At 41.9% G+C, this 19,743-nt stretch overlaps 1 long non-coding RNA gene across 1 annotated transcript in view; it reads left to right on the top strand.

Moving 5' to 3' along the window:
• Positions 1 to 2,071: 2,071 nt before the first annotated feature.
• LOC129702233 (uncharacterized) overlaps positions 2,072 to 19,743 on the top strand; it is a 29,843-nt gene continuing 12,171 nt past the window's right edge. Inside the window, exon 1 of the long non-coding RNA XR_008724346.1 lies at positions 2,072 to 2,247. This is a non-coding gene — a long non-coding RNA (uncharacterized LOC129702233). The remainder of the gene's footprint in view (positions 2,248 to 19,743) is intronic.

Below are 19,743 nucleotides of genomic sequence, written 5' to 3'. Positions count from 1 at the left end.
CTACATTAAGAAAACTATTGAAAATGATGTTGGTTGCTAATGAAATTCCCAGTGAACTGGGATTGGTATGTGTGCACTCTTGACTTTTATGTTTTGATTACATCCGATGGCACAGTTTACAATTGTCAATATACATGCACATTTGTTTTCAGTACTCCATCATAGTTTGCAGTGTTTTAATTCCATGAATCTCAGTACATTATTCTACCTTTCTTTCCTCACTGGCTATCGCCTTCCTCACAGTTACTTAGGACTAACACATGCATCAGGAAACTGGTTCAGACTCTATGTGTAAAAAGGAACTGCAGATGCTGGTTTACACCAAAGATAGACACAGTACGCTGGAGTAACTCAACGGGCCAATCAGCATCTCTGGAGAGAAGGAATGGGTAATGTTTTATCGGGTGATGGGGAACATCACCCATTCCTTCTATCCAGAGATTCTGCCTGTCCCGCTGAGTTACTCCAGCATTTTTGTGTCTATCTTCAGTTCAGATTGTATGTCTACCCCTTACCGTGCATTCATATGAATACATCTTACAATATTAAGCATTCCTCCAATCCTCATTGTGGCAGGCTTTTATGCAGTTCATCTATGGCTGATACAGAAACAGCAGCTTTAAAGTCTGAAGGTCTTCCTGGTGCATAACTTGGCAAAATAGAGCTGCCACAATGATTCTTTCAGCTCTTGTCAGGAAACATATATCCTGCAACACAGTGCTTCTTTCACAGCAGAAAACAGATTTAGGATTTCAATCACCCTTATAACCAATGTAGCTTTTTTTCAGTGAACAACAACTTAGTGCAAGCTTTCAGTGGAATGACTTCTTAGCACCAGCAAATGGGTCAAATCCAACTTCTCGGTATAAATGTTTCTGTGACTGAATCTTTCATTATATCTTAAGACTTTCTTTATGACTTGTCATAATATGACATTCCATCACATGTTGTTTGACACTACTGCGAAGCATTTAGGGAGGTGTTAATGTGTTAAAAATGGTTTATAAATGCTTTTATTTGTGTTATTTCAGCAGGTTAATCTGCATAAATTTGCTGATTTTAATATGGTCCTCTCTTTTTCACGTGTTGAAAAACTTTCAATTTCAAATTTTATCTGTCGTCAGCCTTATACCAGAGGACTTAAATACAACAGTTCTGGAGCTTGACAAGGCAAGATTAGTTGACAATTAAAATACCAATTACAGTTATGTTTAATTTAATGTCCACTATGATTTTGAAAGGGTAATGTATTTGCAGTATGAGTTTATTAATATTTAATAACTGCTGCATATTAATTGCATGCAATACCCAACACGTATATCAAAATCCCTTTACATTGAAAATAAATTTAAAGAAATTTAAGAAATCTTAAGGTTACCATGATTTATATTTCCATTATAGATTACAGCACAATGACTGCAGATTTAATAGAAAATATGTGCCAATATTATAGTTTGAAAATAAAATAATAGTCACAAAATTCAGTGTGTGCTGGGTTTTGTCATTACAAATATCAAGTTAGTTTCTGCATGACTACAAATGCTTCCATAAAATATTTGTGCACGAGTCATACCAGCCATGATATTGATGAGGGTGTGAAAGCAAACACCCACTGGAGGTGTGGAGGATGGGTGGGTCATGTCAAACATCGCAGAAAAAATATCAACAACTCCTCTCTAAAGGGCCTGTCCCACTTGCATGTGATTGCATGCGTCTGGCGCGACCAAACATGGTCGCTTGAGGCGTATGGGCCGCGTGGGACCAGTCCCACTTCCAAGTTCGGAGGCATATGGAATTGTGCGGGGCTGGTCCCGACATCGCGCGAGGCTCCGAAAATCCCGCACTGTCCGAACATTTCACGCGCCAACGGCCTCTCGGCCCGGAGGTGCATTGAGGGCATACGCAGCATCTTGACGGCGTAAGCAGTGTCTTGATGTCGTACACAGCATCTTGACGGCATACGCCTAGCACGTGGCGTTGCGCGATGATGTCACTGCCCGGCGTGGCATTGCGTGATGACATCACCGCCCAACCTCCTGCCCAGCTGATTGGTAAGTATGATGCAAAGTAAGTCACACGCAAACTTAGCGCGTACTTTGGTGCGTACTTAGCGCGTACTTACCGCGAACTAAGTGTGAACTCCGCTTCTGTTTGGTCGCGCCAAACGCATGCAATCGCATGCAAGTGGGACTGGCCCCTTTACTTAACCTTGCATGACTGAGCAGATATTCAGAATCAGAAAGAAAGGTAATTATTGATTGATTACTGCTTGATAGTCTCTGTTATGAATGTAATCAACACACATATTCTTTTGAAATCCTCAGTTCTCTAGAGTTAGTCCCTGGTGAGAGAGAGTCCGTGTTACAAAATGGATCTTCTCTGTAATTCCGGAATCGCCTATCCACCTTACAGTCCTGAGAAATTAACTCCTGAATGTTCTTGAAGACATTCTCTGGGATAGAGGGAAGAATCCTGTAATTCCTGAATCGCCCACCCTGAGAAATTAACTCCTGGTTCTTGAGAATTCCCCCCCTCCCCCCCCCCCCCCCCCCCCCCCCCCCATCACTGCAGCTTCTAGCCTGAAAAATAAATAAAAGACATTTTTGAAATCTTCTGATTTTTAGAGAATACAGTCCAGATCTACTCAACTGCACAAAAAGAAGAGTTATGACGGATTCTACAAATCATTTGCCCTCTCCAATCATCTTGAACATTACAGCAAACTGTAGAGGGTGCAGTGCTTGATACTGACAGAGTTTGTCGTCAACTCATGTTCTCCGCTAGGTGGATACATTAGTAATCATTTCTTGGGAGGGCATGAAGGGAAGAATGAGCTGTTAAAAGAATGAGGAGGAAAAGATTGGCTCTCAGCACTTGACCTTATGTGACCCTTACTTGATCTCTCTGCCTTTACTGTCTTCCCTGCTGAACCACAGCAAGGATGATAAAATAAATAGGACAGCAACGGCTGTGATATGGGTGAGGGGAAGTAGATATGTCTCTTCAACAATGCCCTGGACAATGCTGCATTTGGCATTGAAACAGAGGTGCTATACACCCAGTCTCCAGTATATTCTATACTCTGTGTTCAGGCTAGCTGTCAGTATGATCCAACTCAATGCATCATGAATGATTGAACAAGTGGCCAAAGAATAATCTGTCAGCATCGACAGATATACTTTAGGAGGTATTAGTGTTATTTGTCCACCGTTTTGCTGAAGATATAAAACAATGAATTTAAACCTGAGTTGACACAAATTACCAAAAAAAATGGAATTACAGAGAACCCACAAGCCAATCTGAATATTATGTCTGAACTATCTCTGGAAGTACAAACCAATTATTGATAATCCACTGCACTTTCATAGTGGTTGTGAAATCATTCGGGTGACATTGACTAACATTGTCAACAGATATTTCTTTATTCAAAAAGATAAATGACTATTTTGTAGTGTAAGCAATTTGGAAAAAGAAGCATGAAATTATGTGCATTATTTTTCAAATGAATAATCAAAACAATTTGCATAGTCTATTGCCATATTTTTTTCAGGGCATATATCCTTCAAAATTATTAACCTATTATCAGAAAATAATTGATGTTAATACATGTTATTTTTTCTAAATCGGTCATATAGAGCAATTGACTTCAACATCAACAGGGGAAAGTAGACACAAAATGCTGGAGTAACTCAGCGGGGTCAGGCAGCATCTCTGGACAGAAGGAATGGGTGATGTTTTGGGTCGAGACCCTTCTTCAATCAACTGCGGAGATATATTTCAGACTATTAAAAGAGTAATCCTCTGCTTGCGTGCAAAGCCCTAACATTAACATTGCATTAACAATTTCTGAAGTAATTACAACTGGATTTCTCTTTGCCCGTTCATACTATTTTGAAGCTATAACTGAATATGTTGCATCCCTTCGATTCCATGAAGAAGGATCAGCCCAGGGACATACACTGTTGCTTTTCTACTCTCGTTTGGGTAATTTCAGTATGATCCATCCGGCAGAATGGAGTGAATACGAATTATACTTTAATGGAATATAAAATTGGGTGATTTGTAAAATGGGAGTAAAACACATCTCCACCAGACAGACATTGTCAAAATCATGCTGTTTTGATTTAGTTTAATTTCTAATCCTCACATCATTCTGCTTCAGCTTATGGAGTGAACTATTATCTGAATTAATCTTACTTTGCTGGTAATTTATTCAGCTTGTTTATACCATTGTATTAAAACTACATGGTGATTCAGAACAAGCAATATATTTTTATTTAAGGCTTTGCCATCTCCTATACTGCTTTGTTTACTTTTGCGTCACACACACAGGCAGGCCGCACCAGATAACGTGAATGTTAAAGGACAACTGAAACTGCGCGCTACATTATGTTAATAAAATTAATGTGATAGGCGGTGTTCTTTAAGGTGCTGCATACAAAATAAGGATTCATAACCTTGTGTGTCACCTCTTCATATTTTTAATGGCACGTTATATAAAAGTGATATGTAATCGCACCACTACTGAAAAGCCAAAACAGAACCCAGACACTCCAAACCAAAGGGATTAAACTCAGCAGCCAAGATATGGTGCTTCCTCACGCAAGACTCACCTTGCATATGAATCTGATGGGTGTTACATCTCAGAGTTGATATGTGGTGACAATAAATGTGTGCAGCTGTTGGTGTAGATGCTGCCTCACAGCACCAGAGACCCAGGTTTGACCCTGACCTTGGCTGCTGTCTGTACGGACATTTTCACTGTAAATGCATGGGTGTACTAGTTTCCTCCCACATCCCAAAGGCATGCGTGGTTGCAGTTGAATTGGTCTCTGTAAATTGCACCTAGTGTGTAGGGAATGGAAAAGTGAAATAACATAGGACTAGTGTGAATGGGCAATCAATGGTCGACGTGGACTCAGTGAGGCAAAGTGCCTGTTTCCATGCTGCATCTCTAAACTAAAGTAAATTAAAGTAAACTAAACTAAACTAAACTAAACTCAATTAAACTAAACTAAACTAAACTAAACATCATACAAATATATAAAATTATGAGGGACAGAGATAGAGTAGCCCGTCAGAACCTTTTTCCCAGGATGGAAATGTCAAGTGCTAGAAGGCATAGATTTAAGGAGAGCAGAGGAAAGTTTACAGGTGAAGTGCGGGGTAAGTTTTTTATATGGAGTGTGGTGTGTGCTGGGAGCACGTCGCTAAGAGTGAAGGTTGGAGCAGATATAACAGCGGTGTTTAAGAGGTTTTTAGATAGGGACATGACTATGCAGAGAATGGCAGGAATTGGAGCACATGCAGGCAGAAGAAATTAGTTTAATTTGGAATCATATTTGGCACAGACATCGTGCCAAAGGGGCTGTGGCTGTGTTGTATTGTTCTATATACCATGTTGGATGAATATCCATCCTTACTCACCTACTGTTCTCCAGCAAGATAGAAGTATCTTTGGCTCCTTTTGTTAGATCTGTAGCTCGAAGGATGACTGCCACACAAGTGTCCACGTCCTGATAGATACTCACAATGTGGTCATTATAATGTGCTGAGGTTGCAGTTAAAACATGTGTTAGACCCAGCTGTAGCAAGGACTTTTCACACATTAATCCTTACCAAGGTGCAGGTGAGAGAACTGATTTGATGAACTCTTCACATACTTTTGGCTCAGATTGCCACCTCAGGGGGAAAGCATAAATTTGGGCATCTGGTAACAAATGGTTTGTGGAGAAAAGCTAGATTCTACTTCCCGGCATTCAATGTAATTGAACTCTAAAGATCATCAAACAATTGCACACTCATAGTCCAACACGTAATATTAATATTAATAATTCACCAGCAAATAATAGTTGAACACTGAAACTTTACCTTCTGCTGTAAAGAGCGAAATGCTTCTTTATTTGCACCTGATTAAGAGAGTGTTCTGGGTTACAGACAAGCTTTAATTTGGCTGTGCTGGTATCAGTTCAGCATTGCTTGCTGCTCAACATCATCATCCGCCTCCCTTTTTTTCTGGAAGACCATTTAGGAGGCACAATGGCCCGGGGGTAGAGCTGCTGACTTACAGTGTCAAAGACCAGTGTTCAATCCTGCCTATGGGTGCTCTCTGTACAGCGTTTGTACGTTGTCCCTGTGATTGCATGGGTTTTCTCCAGGTAGTCTAGTTTCCTTCCACCTTACAAAGACATGCTGGTTTGTAGATTAACTGGCGTCTGTAAATTGCCCCCAGTGTGAAGGGTAGAACTATTGTATGAGTGATCTTTAGTTGGCATGGACTAGGTGGGCCAAAGGGCCTGTTTCCCCAATGTATCTCCAAACTAAACTAAACTAAATACCAAAATAACAGGCCATGCTGCTCATCACACAATCTGAATAGATCAAATGTGACTTTGGAACTTATTCTCTGACCCAAAATACATGCCTAGGCTCTGAATTATATGTCCATACCTCATCAAGCCTGGATATATTTCAAAATTATCTTCAATTACGGCTGAGGTTTAATCTCACTTGTTAATTTTTTATTGGATGTAGTCACACAAGCGCAAAGTCACTCAATATAATTTTGCACAAAATTCATTTTATAGGAAGCACATTGCTTTAAGGTCCAAAATGTTTATTGGTGCAAAGTTAACGTATTTGGTAATTGGAATTATAAAGGTTGCTATTTGTCTTTGTTGAGCCGCAATGGCCATGCTAATAAAAGATTGCTCTGATACTTTATTCAGAGCAGAACATTATAGTTCATTATATAATGGAGATGGAGATGTCAAATGAACAACTAACTGCTGTGTTTCCTGAGAAGTAGTATGGGATAAATGGACAACTATTAAAAACTTCCTTGTGTATGGCCATTTGTGTTACAGTCCTACAAATGACAAACTTAAAGGATTCAGCTTCAGTCTCAGACACTCTAGTGAGAACAGTTGCTTTCCATCAACCATTGTCTCTAAACGTCTCTTAGCATGTTCAGACTGGTAGAATATCATTAAATGTTCCTGTAGGTGTGAAACCTAAAGTCAGTCTGAATCCGATAGTGGTTATAAAGTTGCTGCAACATCAACGTGATTTTACAGCTTTAGATTACTTCTTAACCTATCCTTGTGGAAATTCTTTGTAATTTTAACAGACCTAGAGCAAGAGGGGGTTACAGTAAGGTTAAATGTCTTAACGTGAATATCATGTACAATCGTTTCAAACCTTCATCGTTTCTAAATCCCACTATTTTATAAAACACCAGTTTATCTAAAATCAAATACTCACAAAAGAAAGATTTTAATTGCAAGAAAGTGGCAAGAATTTCAAATTCACAAAAACTAATGATAATTAGACATCTTATTGGACACAACATCTACATTTATCACCTGAAATGTAATCTGTCTATCTTTATCTGTAATGACCTAAAGTTTTGAACAACATTCTGTCAAATTATAAAAAACAATCTCATATTTCTACCTGCCCTAGAATTTGAGGAAATTTGATTACGGAGAATAACATTATAATCCCAAGAAACATAGATAACATTGTGCAGTTTTAAATAATTTAATTTAACATATAATCCATATTTTTAAAGTGGCAAATACATAATTTTAGGTCATTGAATCTAGAATATAAGGAGTGCTTCAAGTTCAGATATCTGACAGCAAGTGACTTTGTCCAATTACTGTCAGACATGAGTGACAGTCTATTAAACTCAACAGATGTCTTACTTTAAAATGTATATAGACACAAAGCAGTAATTCAATGGGTCAGGCAGCATCTCTGGAGAGCAAGGATAGGTAATGTTTCTAGTTGGGACTCAAAGCGTCATTTATTATTTTCCAGAGATGCTGCCTGACCCGTTGAGTTACTCCAGCACCTTATGTTTATCTTTGGAATAAACCAGTGGCTGGAGTTCTTTGTTTCTACATTTTGTCTTACTAACTTTGGTCATCTATGCTCCAAGATAACAATTGTTTGATCTTTAAAGGGAAAAACATTTTAAAAAACTCCAGACTAGACGTGGTTGGCTGACTGTGACAGACAATAACAATATTTCATATCAGACCTAACTTTTGGTAACTCTGGGAGTCCGGATTACATTTGTACTCCTCCATCGCCTCCATCCAGGGACTACAGCAGACTTGTATACGAGATAGAGGTTCACATGCACCTCCTCTAATCCCATCTACTGTATACAATGTTCCCGATGTGGCCTCTTGCACATCAGCGGGACCAAGCTTAGACTTAAAGACCATTTCGCCAAACATTTGCACTTGTGCTGCCAAGGCCTTCTGGATCACACGATTGCCAACAATTTTAACTCCCCTTCCCATTCCTTTACTGTTCTTTCTGTCCTGGGCCTCCACCATTGCCAGAATGAGGCCACACAAAAACTGAAGGAACAGTACCTCATTTTTCACTTGGGCAGCTTACACAGTATGAACATTGAATTCTCAAATTTTAGGTAGCCCCTACAACCACCCACCCACGCCATCCTTTCACCCCACATAACTCACTCATCCCCTATGTCCCAGCTGGACTCAAATCTATTTTTCCCCTCCCTTTCCCACTTCACCTACACTTCTTCCTTTGACTTCACAATTTGCAATTCTTCAATCCTTTTGTCTCCTCACTTTCTGTCTTCGCTGGTCTTTGTCGAGCCATCAGCCTATCTAAACCCCCCTGGTCTGTGTTCACCTACTACCTGCCGCCCTTTACCCTTCCCCACCTTCTTCTAACTTTCTTTCTACTCCCTACAATCACATTGAAGAAGGGTCCCCGACCCAAAACATCACCTATCCATGTTCTCCAAGGATGCTGCTCAGTCCGTTGAGATACTCCAGCACTTTGTGTCTCTTTTCGTTTGTTCTTGTTATTTTTGGTTGTTGGCTTCTTTAAAGCTTTGCTTAAGCTTTTCAAATGCTCCCCTACGTAATATTACAGATATAATCTATTATGTCATGCTCACCATGGGGTAAATCACACAAGCCAATTATGGACTGAACTGCAGCATTTGTTCATGCCAATCCCATGAATTACATGATCTCTGTGTGAAAGCAGTAGAACCAAAAATGCTGGCTGTTCTTCACCAGCAATTTCCCAGCTGCATTCCAACTTCACATGACTGAATACCACTCACACTGGGGAGTATGCATGTAGATCCTGCACTGGGTTAGACTAGTAGCATGTAGCAGCATGTGGATCCTGCACTGGGTTAGACTAGTATCATGTAGCGGCATGTGGATCCTGCACTGTGTTAGACTAAGCACTGGGACAGCATTCTTCTCCATCCATTGATAGGAATGGAGAAGAATGATGGAAAAGGAATCAGGTAAGTTGCAGATAAAATATTTTCTTTGAATTAAAATGAGTGGTCCCGTTTTCCTTGCTTAAAAATGTTAGTGTGTTTTAAAAATATTTTGTTGTTTGATTATTAATCGTTATGAATATGTTTTAAAATACTTTGAATATTTTGAAATGCCAAAGATATGGTGTACCTTGATCATCTGTGTGAACTTTATCAATCAGATATGCTTGTACAGTTATCCGTGCCAGCTGATAACATTAGATCGCTCATGTACTTGCTTCAACACTCAGACTTGCCATTTATTGCTAGTCTGTGCATGCAAGTTGGCAATGGTTTGTCCTCTTCTTCTGAAGTAGTCTTGTAGATTGAGAATAACTTGTTTTCACTGTAGTTTTGGGTGTTCCAAGGCGCATTGGCCAATGTGTGAATCATTGACTCTTTAACATAGGACAGGCTATGCCTGAAGTCAGATAGGTAGTGTGTTCCTTCCACTGCTGCTGTAAGTCTCCTGTGTTATTTCAATTCATGGCCTTGAGCTTCCCAATACCATCCTATTCTGAGCAGTCGGGGTCCAGAGATTGCCAGAATAATTGCGGATATTACATTTCTTCAAGAAAACGTTGAGCATATTCTTGAATCCTTTCCTCTCTCAATGCTTGGTAATCTTCATCTGTCAGAGTTCAGAATGCAGTGCCTATTTCAGTGGTGGTATCTGAATGAAGTGGGTTGTCCAATGTAGATATTAGAATACATATTGCAATTCTCTGCAATATCGCAATTCTTCAAATGCTAGCCAGGGAGAGAACCCTGACATTAATTCCATAATTCCCCTGATGTATTCAGAAGCTGATGTACAGACAGTGTTGGTGAATTGGGATATTTGTGGTACATATACCAGGTTTCACAAATACATAATATGGCATAGATCACTGCTGACCAGTCGACAAGATTTTTTTCCAGATCTGAGATTTCAATTTTCACATTATCTTTACCTCAATCATCCAAAGACAGTGCTGGCATATTGAATGTGGTCATAAATTTCCTTTTTGATGTTTACTTTCACTGAGGTGTCTCATGAGATACAGATACTGATCCATATTTTGTGATGTCTCACCAGGAATTCTTAAAGATGGAGGGCAGCATAATGGAGCAGGGGCAGCAAGGGAAGAGCACTTATTCTGCACTTCAGTGAATAAGTCATTGAAGGTTTGAAGCTTAAGCAGCTTGGAGCTACACATGCCATTTGCATACACAGCTAAATGATTGAAGTTCAGCTGATGTTGAATTCAGACTGTAGTCATCAAGTCATCAGAGAGTGAGCATTTCCCCATCAGCTCTGAGGATTAGATCCATTCCCATGGAAATATTGCAACCCACGATGGTATGTGCTGAGCTTGTAGGTCAGCAGCTTGTATGGGCAGCTTCACTACTGGGAAGGGGTTCTGGCCTGTTTTTTACTGTCCTAGGGCAATGGAAAAATGTGCTGCAAATGCGATGAACTCTGCCTTGAACATTTCACTTAATTTGGCAACAAGCACTTGAACATGGACCTGCAAGCATAACACCAGATAGAGATGCATTATGCATTTCGGTTTGCATTCACAAACAATTTTGAAACAATTTTGCCATCTCATGAAACAGAGGTTTTTTTTATGTGTTCTCTTCATATTTCAGCAAAAAGCATAAAAGTCGAGGTTCGATGTCTATTACACAATAGATAAACATAGTATTTCAAAGATCAAGGTGTCTCAGGTGGATATTATCAGTCTCATGGCAATATTTTCATGAAGAGCAGGAGAGTTACTCTGGTTTTGTTTACTGGTTAGTACTCAGTTAGGGGTCGAGGAAAACTTTTTTTTCAGTTTCTTACGTTGCTGGAGATGTGATTTTTTCGGGGTCGCATCTCCGGTCGATCTGCAGCCTATCATTGATGGAGCTGGAGGCCTCCTCGGACTGACTTGTGCCCCAACCTGGGGCGTGGACTTAACATCGGAACTGATCACTTGCCTGGGATCGCTCCAACCGCGGCCTGTGGACTTACCATCAAGAGTTAGCAGTCTCAGGAGAGGCCGAGTCGGGAGCTCCAATGACGCAGAGGCTCAACCAGTCCCGAACCAGGGTCCGATCACCGGCACAGGGGAGCTGACATCCCCCCAATGCCAAAAGCAAGTTGCCCTGATATGGATGGTCCAATCGCCGGCTACGGGGAGTCCCGTCAACGGAAGGTTTGAGGCCCCCGACCGTGGGAGAGCAAAGAAGGAAAGAGATTTGAACTTTTTTTCGCCTTCCATCGCAGTGAGAAATGTGGAGGAGTCACTGTGGTGGATGTTTAAGTTAAAATGGATTTTGTGTGTTCCGTTGCTTTTTATTTGTATGACCGACTTGGCAAATAACATTTCTCATATGTTGCAAAACATACTTGGCTAATAAAGTATTATTGCCATTGATTGTGATAAATCCAACTGTTACTTCTGAGCACTGCTGTATGCATAAATTCATGATTTGAAGTTTTAATATTTGTCCTATTGTGTTCAGAAAACATTCTGTTGGTAGAGTCATCTTGACATACCTGCTATAACCATAATGAGCCTATTTCAACATTAGGAATAGTTAAGTTAAATTGTAATGCATTTGTAAGAATAATACTTGGGGAAGGAAACCTTCTCAATTTGGCATATCATTGACAGATTCCATGCATTAAATAATAGCCATATTATATCCAAGTGGGATGAAATCTTGAATGAACTGAGTGAGATGACAGTAGTTCATGCAAAAAGGATGTGTACAATTCTGATGTGAACTGTTAGAACAAGTTTTAATGTATTAAAATGCTAATCTCACTTTCATATGTTCACTGACCTACGCAGCTTGAAAAATTGTCCCATTTGCATTTCCTATGTTTATTATTGACTATAATCTCAATAAATGACAGCATAACTAATTGAAAACTAACTATAAATCTCTCAGCAAAGTGACAGGTTGCCAGCAAGTTGTTAGCTTTCACTATTGATCAGTTACAACAGGTTTTACAATCATGTGTTCTTCTAAATGCAATATTGATTTCAAAATGAATCACCAAATATTAAGATAATTTAAAAACAAAACCATTATCGAACTGTGTACAGGTTTGCTGTATCAATTGTGACAATTTGAGCAAAAGGGTTAATAAATCCTGTGTGTACACTGACAGATTTCCTTTCACACGATGCTTCAATGCATGCCAAAATAAAAGATTATGTTAAACTAGAGAGTTTCCAATCTACTCAGGACTTTTTTTGCACTCTGATCTTCCTGGAGATTCAGACTACCTCTTTGGAACATCATGACTCCACTGCTGGGCTTAATGTTGAGTCCAGCAATGTAACTTATGGTTAGATGAGTTGGCATCTGATCTCCAATCTGTCCAGGGGTTCCATATTGTACTAAAGCTGAGATATACTGAGCGCTGAACCTCAAACAGCCTGAAGATACTTACAGAACCTTTGCCTAACTAACACAAGGATAGATCTCTCCTGGCCCTTACCTTTCACCCCACCAGCCTCCACATCCAACAGTATTGTACAGCCTGTACACCTGTGTTGATGGTCAGTGAGAGGGAGATGTTATTACTGAACTTACTGATTATGGTCTGCTGAAGAGGAAGTCAAGGTTCCTGCTGCAAAAGGAGGTACAGAGTTGATTTATGCTATGCCCAACCTCTCAAAGCACCTAAAGGGGCTGTTCCTTGCCTTCTGGATGCATTTTTCACCCACCATCCTCATCTTTGGACACCCTGTGCGTAGGGGAGAGGGTAGGGCTGAAGGTGTCCTTGTTGGGTTGCTCCTGGTCCTGGCCAAGCTGGACATCCGCGAGTCAAGGCGCCAGGCGGTGGAGGGCTCTACCCGAGCCGGCTGCCGTCCCCTTTTCCAGAGATACATCCATGCCCGGGTGCGGTTAGAAAGGGAATACGCCCTGTCCACGGGCACCCTCAGGGAGTTCCGGGACCGCTGGACTCCGCAGTATGTTGAATGTATCCTCAATAAGGATTGTAACTTAGTTGTATAGTAGGTTATTATGGATATATATGTTTGTATTGTATTATAGTGGTGGGTTCAGGCTTGTTTCCTTGTAGTGTAATTATAATTTTTTAATAAGTGAATAAATCTTTTGATAAAACATTTTTTAGAAAAATAAATTAAAAAAACCTCTCAAAGCACTTCATTATGGTGGATGTAAATGGGTAGTTGGCATTGAGGCAGGTCACCATGGTCTTCTTGAACCCTGATATGATAGTTGCCCTTTTGAAACAAATGGCAAACTCAGACTGTAGAAGTGAGAGTTTGAAGATGTCTGTAAATACTCTAGCCAGTTGGTCTGCACAGATCTTCAGCACATGGCCAGGTCTGTTTTCCGGTCAAGACTCATGTGGATTCACCCTCTTGAAAGATGCTCCGACATTGGCCTCAGAGGCCTCACAGAGTCACCAGGAACTTTGGATGCTCTTGTAGGTGTGTCATTGTTTGCCCTTTCAAAGCATGCTCATCCAGAAGCGATGCATCATTGGTACTTATTCTACTCAGAAAAAGGAGATAGTGATTGACTTCAGGAAGCGAAGCGGTACACATGCCCCAGCTTTCATTGACAGCGCCGAAGTAGAGATGCCCAGACTATCACATAAACCAATCCCCCATTCTATTGACGCCATTTATAGCTCACGCTGCCTCGGCAAGGCCAGCAGCTTAATCAAGGATGAGTCACACCCTGACCACTCCCTCTTTTCCCGTCTCCCATCAGGCAATAGGTATAGAAGGGTGAAAACGCACACCTCCAGATTCAGGAACAGTGTTTTATCAGCTGTTATCAGGCAACTGAATCATCCTACCACAACCAGAGAGCTGTGCTGAACTACTAACTACCTCTTTGGTGACCCTCGGACTGACCTTGATCGGACTTTGCTGGCTTTACCTTGTACTAAACGTTATTCCCTTATCATCTATCTATGCACTGCAAATGGCTCAATTGTAATCATGTATTGTCTTTCAGCTGACTGGATTGCATGCAACAGATGCACCTGTTCATGTGACCATAAACTATACTAAAACTGAAACTGAAACATTTGTGAGTTGTCATGGGTGATGTTGTGCCAACTCTGCCACAGTTATTGAGCTACCGTCTGTGACTCCCGCTTATCATAGATTGTTTCTTTGCCTTATGGCCGCCTTCAGGAGATAGTACCTGGACTTCATATGTGTCTCTGGATCCCCAGTCCTAAATGCCAGAGATCTAGCCATCAGCAGATTATGAATCTTACTTTTTCTAAAAATGTTCGTAATCTAAAGGGCTGAGAATGCAACTGTGTGGAGCACTAGTGTTGACAATTTTATTTCGAAGTCACGTGAGTGACTATGTGAAGAGCCCGCCAGCCCGCATGCGCTTCACATCTGCCAGGTAAGTCAATTTTCACCGGGTCATTCTATAGCGTGCCGAGAGTAGCTATGGAGGCGGCCATAGGTTTGGGCCGCTGTGGAAGCTCAATAGGATCTAGAGCAAGAAAAAAAAATTACGCCGCAGTTCCAGCTCTCTACGGGAGTTGGAGACCGCCTTAGGGCTCCATAGGAGCTCGGATTATGGCTGTTGCCGTTATAGCTCTGCACGACAGCAGGCGACTGAAATTGGAGACTGCCGGCTGGGATAAATTATTGCAGCTGCCGGCATCAGAGCTCCATACGGGAGCAAGCAGCCAGAGTTTGAGGCAGCCGTGGAGCTCCGTAAGGAGCTAGAATTCATAAATTGCGGCTGCCGGCTGCAAGGTCTATTATCACTGCAGGAGGTTTCCAGCAGCCGGTGAGTTTTATAAATAGCCGCGGCCAAGAGCTACCGCTTAGGTAAACTCAGCTGCCGTAACACCAAACAATTTTAAACATAGCATATAGTGTATACTTTATTTTTGGGTGGCTGTAATATAGTTGGCATTAATAACAGTTGCCACTCGGTCACGTTTGTGACTATCGTAGTCGATAGCATTCTAAAGTCATGTTTAATTCTTTGGCAATATAACAATATGTTTTATCATGCCAATAAAGTTTATGTTTTATATGATAATTACAAAGGACATTTATTATCACTTACGCCAATGGTGTAGTGAAATTGGACTTGCCATTGCAGTCCAGAGCTCCTGGCTTAGGAAGCTTTGTTTGAGCTGTGCCTATCAGACACCTGTGGGAGCTACACCTGGTGGTGTCATGATAATTTCCGCTCACTAAAGGAGACTATTGAAGATTCTTTTACAATAGACTCCAACTATATGCATATCGATAAAGTAGTTGATTCTCTGATGTAATAAGGATAGGCTTCTTTTAACCATATAAACGTAATTGCCTATGACAACACCTGTCAGGGTTGCAGTATTTTTTCCACTCTGTCTGGCATATGGGGGCCAGAGGCACTCCAGTCCTTCCCTGTAATACTCGGTTGGCTCCAGAGGGAGCAAGGACTCAGAGTCACTAGCAGGTGCAATCTGTTTGGTAAATGATGATACCGATCTGCAGAGCACCAATCTGCAGCTAGTCCCGGTTTAGCTGCTGAAGGGAGCAGCCTGACAACCCCAAGTCGGGGCAAAGTCATAGCCAAGTCTTGGGACATCTATGGCAGATGTGATTGGGCGTTTGTCTCAATTAGAACATCTGATGAATCGAATGGTAACACAAAATGCTCCATGTTATGAAGGCATGTCAGGCAGCAGCTCCTGGTTCAGGGTTGCAATTTTCCTCCCACTCGGATGAAAGGTGTAGTGGAGATGGTGCCAAAAATATATGCACATATGCCTGAAGCAGCTCCTGGTTCAGGGTTGCAATTTTTCCTCCCACTTGGATGAACGGAGTGATGGAGATGGTGCCAAACTATATATGCACATGTGCCGGAGGCAGCTCCTGGTTCAGGGTTGCATAAATCCTACCACGTGGATGTATGACGTGATGGAGATGGAGCCATATATATTATGCTCCGTATTACGGAAGCATGCACAGGCAGTTCAAGTCATATGCCGGTAGCTGCCCCTGGTTTCAGGGTTGGTATATTCCTCCCACCCGAAAGACTATCAGAGATGGTGTCACAAAATATGCTCGGTGTTATGAAAGCATGCACAGAGAGTCCGAGGCATACGCATATGGCAATGCCTGGTTCAGGGTGCAATTTTTTCTCCCACCCTAAGAGAGTGTCAGAGATCAGTATGGACTGACTCCAAACATGACCCCGAACATGACTATGTGCCGGGATCCCATGCTTTAATGCATGATGTGCGACAATCGAATAAGGAAGATCTGTGTGCTCTTGCCTCTAAAATTGCTGTTCCCTCGGGGACGGACAAGCCACTACAAGAGGAGCAAGATAGCAGCGCTGGCTTAACAGCTGCGGCCCACTTGCAGTTCATCTGGTTTTTGTTTTCTTTCTTTTTGTTCCTTTGTCATGTTTTAGTTAATTTTGTTTTATTAAGTTGTGTATGTGCGTGGGTGGGATGGGAGAAACATATTTTGATCTCTTACTTCGGGGGATGCAACTTTTTTCTGTCGTATTCCCCGTCCCTGTCTCCGTCTGCGCTGAGACCCAATGGCGGAGACCCGACTCGGCCTCGGAGCTGTGGCGGCGGCAGCAGCTGCAGCGGAGACCCGACTCGGCCCCGGAGATGTAGCTGCGGCAGTGGCAGCGGAGACCCGACTTGGCCTCAGAGCTGTAGCGGTGGCAGCAGCGGCAGCGGCAGCGGAGACCCGACCCGGCCTCGGAGCTGTAGCGGCGGTGGCAGCGGCAGCGGCAGAGGCAGCGGAGTCCCGACTCAGCACCGGAGCTGTGGCGGCAGCAACAGCAGCAGCGGAGATCCGACTCGGCCCCGGAGCTGTGATGGCGGTAGCGGCGGCAGCGGAGACCCGACTCGGCCTCAGAGCTGTGGTGGCGGTGGCGGCGGCAGCAGCAACAGAGACCCAACTCGGCCCCGAAAACGTGGCGGTGGCAGCGGAGACCCGACTCGGCCTCGGAGCTGTTGCGGCGGCAGCGACCACCCACAGTTTGAACCTGCCCGTTCGTGGAGCAAGGTTGAGCCGCAAGATTTACCATCACCCAGTGGGGTCACAACATCTGGAGCCTGGACCACCTCGGCTCGGAGGGAGAACAAAGAGGGAAGAGACAGAGACTTTAAGATTTTGCCTTCCACCACAGTGAGTTTGGTGAACTTACTGTGGTGGATGTTAAATTTGTGTTGATTGTGTGTTTTTGTCATTTTTTATTATATGTATGACAGCAGGGAAATGAAATAAACAAATCTAATGTAATCAGCTGGCCAGCGGCATCAGCTATCTAACAGAAATGACAAGCATGATAGACAGGGTCTGCATAAGGAACTTCGCTGAAGCTCCAACAAAGAAAATCGACCCGAGGTTAGAGACGCTGGTAAGTAAGGTCTCGTTATTAACCTCCATAAACTCCGAAATTGAGCAGTCTGTCAGCCCAGGTTGGGTTTACTGCCAGCATGGGCTGTCTAGTCATTTTCACTGTCTCTGGGATAGATCAGGTTGATGTAGAGACATTGGCAGTGTGCCTTGCATAGTAACCTCTTTAAGTTCCAAGTAGGAACAGTTTGGTTACCCTGGATCAGGGTAGACCATCATGGAACTGGCTGGCCACAGGAGTCATAGTGACCAGGGTAGCACTGCTTCATCATCTGTGTTTGAGGTTATCAGACTGCTCAGTAGAATAAAGTCGTTTTTTTTACAACAAATTGTTTATTTCTCTTCAGTTAGTAGAATTACTGGTTCATTGGAATCATCATTGCCATCCTCGCTGGGACAGGTAGTTACCAGCAGGAAGCTCGTCTGGCATATAACATAACTTGATTTGACCTGCAGGTTCATGTTGTGAATCAACAATGTATTTATAATAATCCATAGGCTCTCAATACCAGTATTTCTGATTGAGTGGCGGATCGAAGAGATTGTGTTGTGCACTCTGCCGACTTAGACATGTGGTTTCAGTCAAAGGACTGCGAGGTAATTCCTGATTCAGCCTTGCATTATACTAATCACTCTGAAGGAAAACGCTCAGTATTTATGGTGACTCTTAGTCAAGAGTTGACAGGGAACTCGTATTCCAACATCGAAGGGAGACTGTGGTTTCAACTCTAGTCATTAGCTGCTGATTATATATTATCAGCGATATGTATGAATAACTAGATAATGCATCTTCTGCGGGTAGGAAAGCCAAAAAAAAATTCCGTCCGTAGGATCAAGAGAGGAACAGCAGTTCTGAGTGCAATCAGTGACAACTCATCCGAGGATAATTGGTCTGGCCAAGGACTAGCTAAACCGATTCAGCCTGCACCATATTACTGTAATCTTGAGAAGTATCAGAAATATTTCTGATACTTCTCAAGATTACAGTAATATGGTGCAGGCCGAATCGGTTTAGCATTAGGCTAATCAGATTGTGGGTTTACTTACCCAGTTTAAGATGGATGATTGGGTTTCTGCAATTTTACTGACACAGTGAATCGATCTTATAATTGCATACTCTGTCATATCTACACACATAAGGCACAGATTCTGCTGTTTTGATAACAAAGCTAGTGGTGATAGCCTATGCTGCCCTTTTCAGATGAAAGGGCATTATGACATCGAGTTTCAGGTAATATGCAAAATTGCAGCTGATAAAACATGTGTTATCGATAGATATCTTTTGCGACATTACAAATAAGGCAACATGAAATTTAACAGTATCAATTTGCTTATTCAATCACACCATGGTAAGCGACTGGAGCAACTCTTATTTACTCAGTCACGAAAGAAGGCTGGGACAGCCTGTCTTCTCGGGCAGCTAGCTCTGCACGATTGTATGAGAAGCTTGTGAACAACATATGTGAGTCAATTTTAAATGGAAGTAACAGAGGTTTGTATGGTTTCTAGTTTGAGCCTAGAGAAGCTTTTATGTGATAGCACAGTTGACATTGCTTGTGCTGCATTATCATTTCTGTAGTACCATAAGTGGGACATAAATGATTGGTTATTCACCCATTATTCTCTAACGTTATGCCTACACTCATTGGAATGTGTGATGTATATCAGTAAATAGTTATGTAAATATTCCTCTAATTTTCCTAAAGGGACCAGTATCTTAAGATGATTATGCTTTCAGCAACTGACCTCAGCATAAAAAACACAGCTTTTACTCAATCTCTGGCTTAGTCTCTACAACATACTGACATTAGGGTAGCTTGTTATAGAAATAATCTCATAAGCAAATGAGCAGGATTGTGTACATTTGATGTTGATAGCATACCCACCAGAGCAGAGATCAGGGATGTCATTAGGTATACAAGTGCACTCATTTGCTAGTGCTTATGAAATGGAAGATAATAATTTTGTTATTCCATAGTCTCAACATATTGCCGATGGCTCATTAGCAGCCAATAGAATGGATTTCCCTTTCATCAT

Source organism: Leucoraja erinacea, chromosome 12 (assembly GCF_028641065.1).
Source record: "Leucoraja erinacea ecotype New England chromosome 12, Leri_hhj_1, whole genome shotgun sequence".
Classification (NCBI taxonomy): domain Eukaryota; kingdom Metazoa; phylum Chordata; class Chondrichthyes; order Rajiformes; family Rajidae; genus Leucoraja; species Leucoraja erinaceus.
This window is presented reverse-complemented; position numbering and strand designations above follow the sequence as displayed.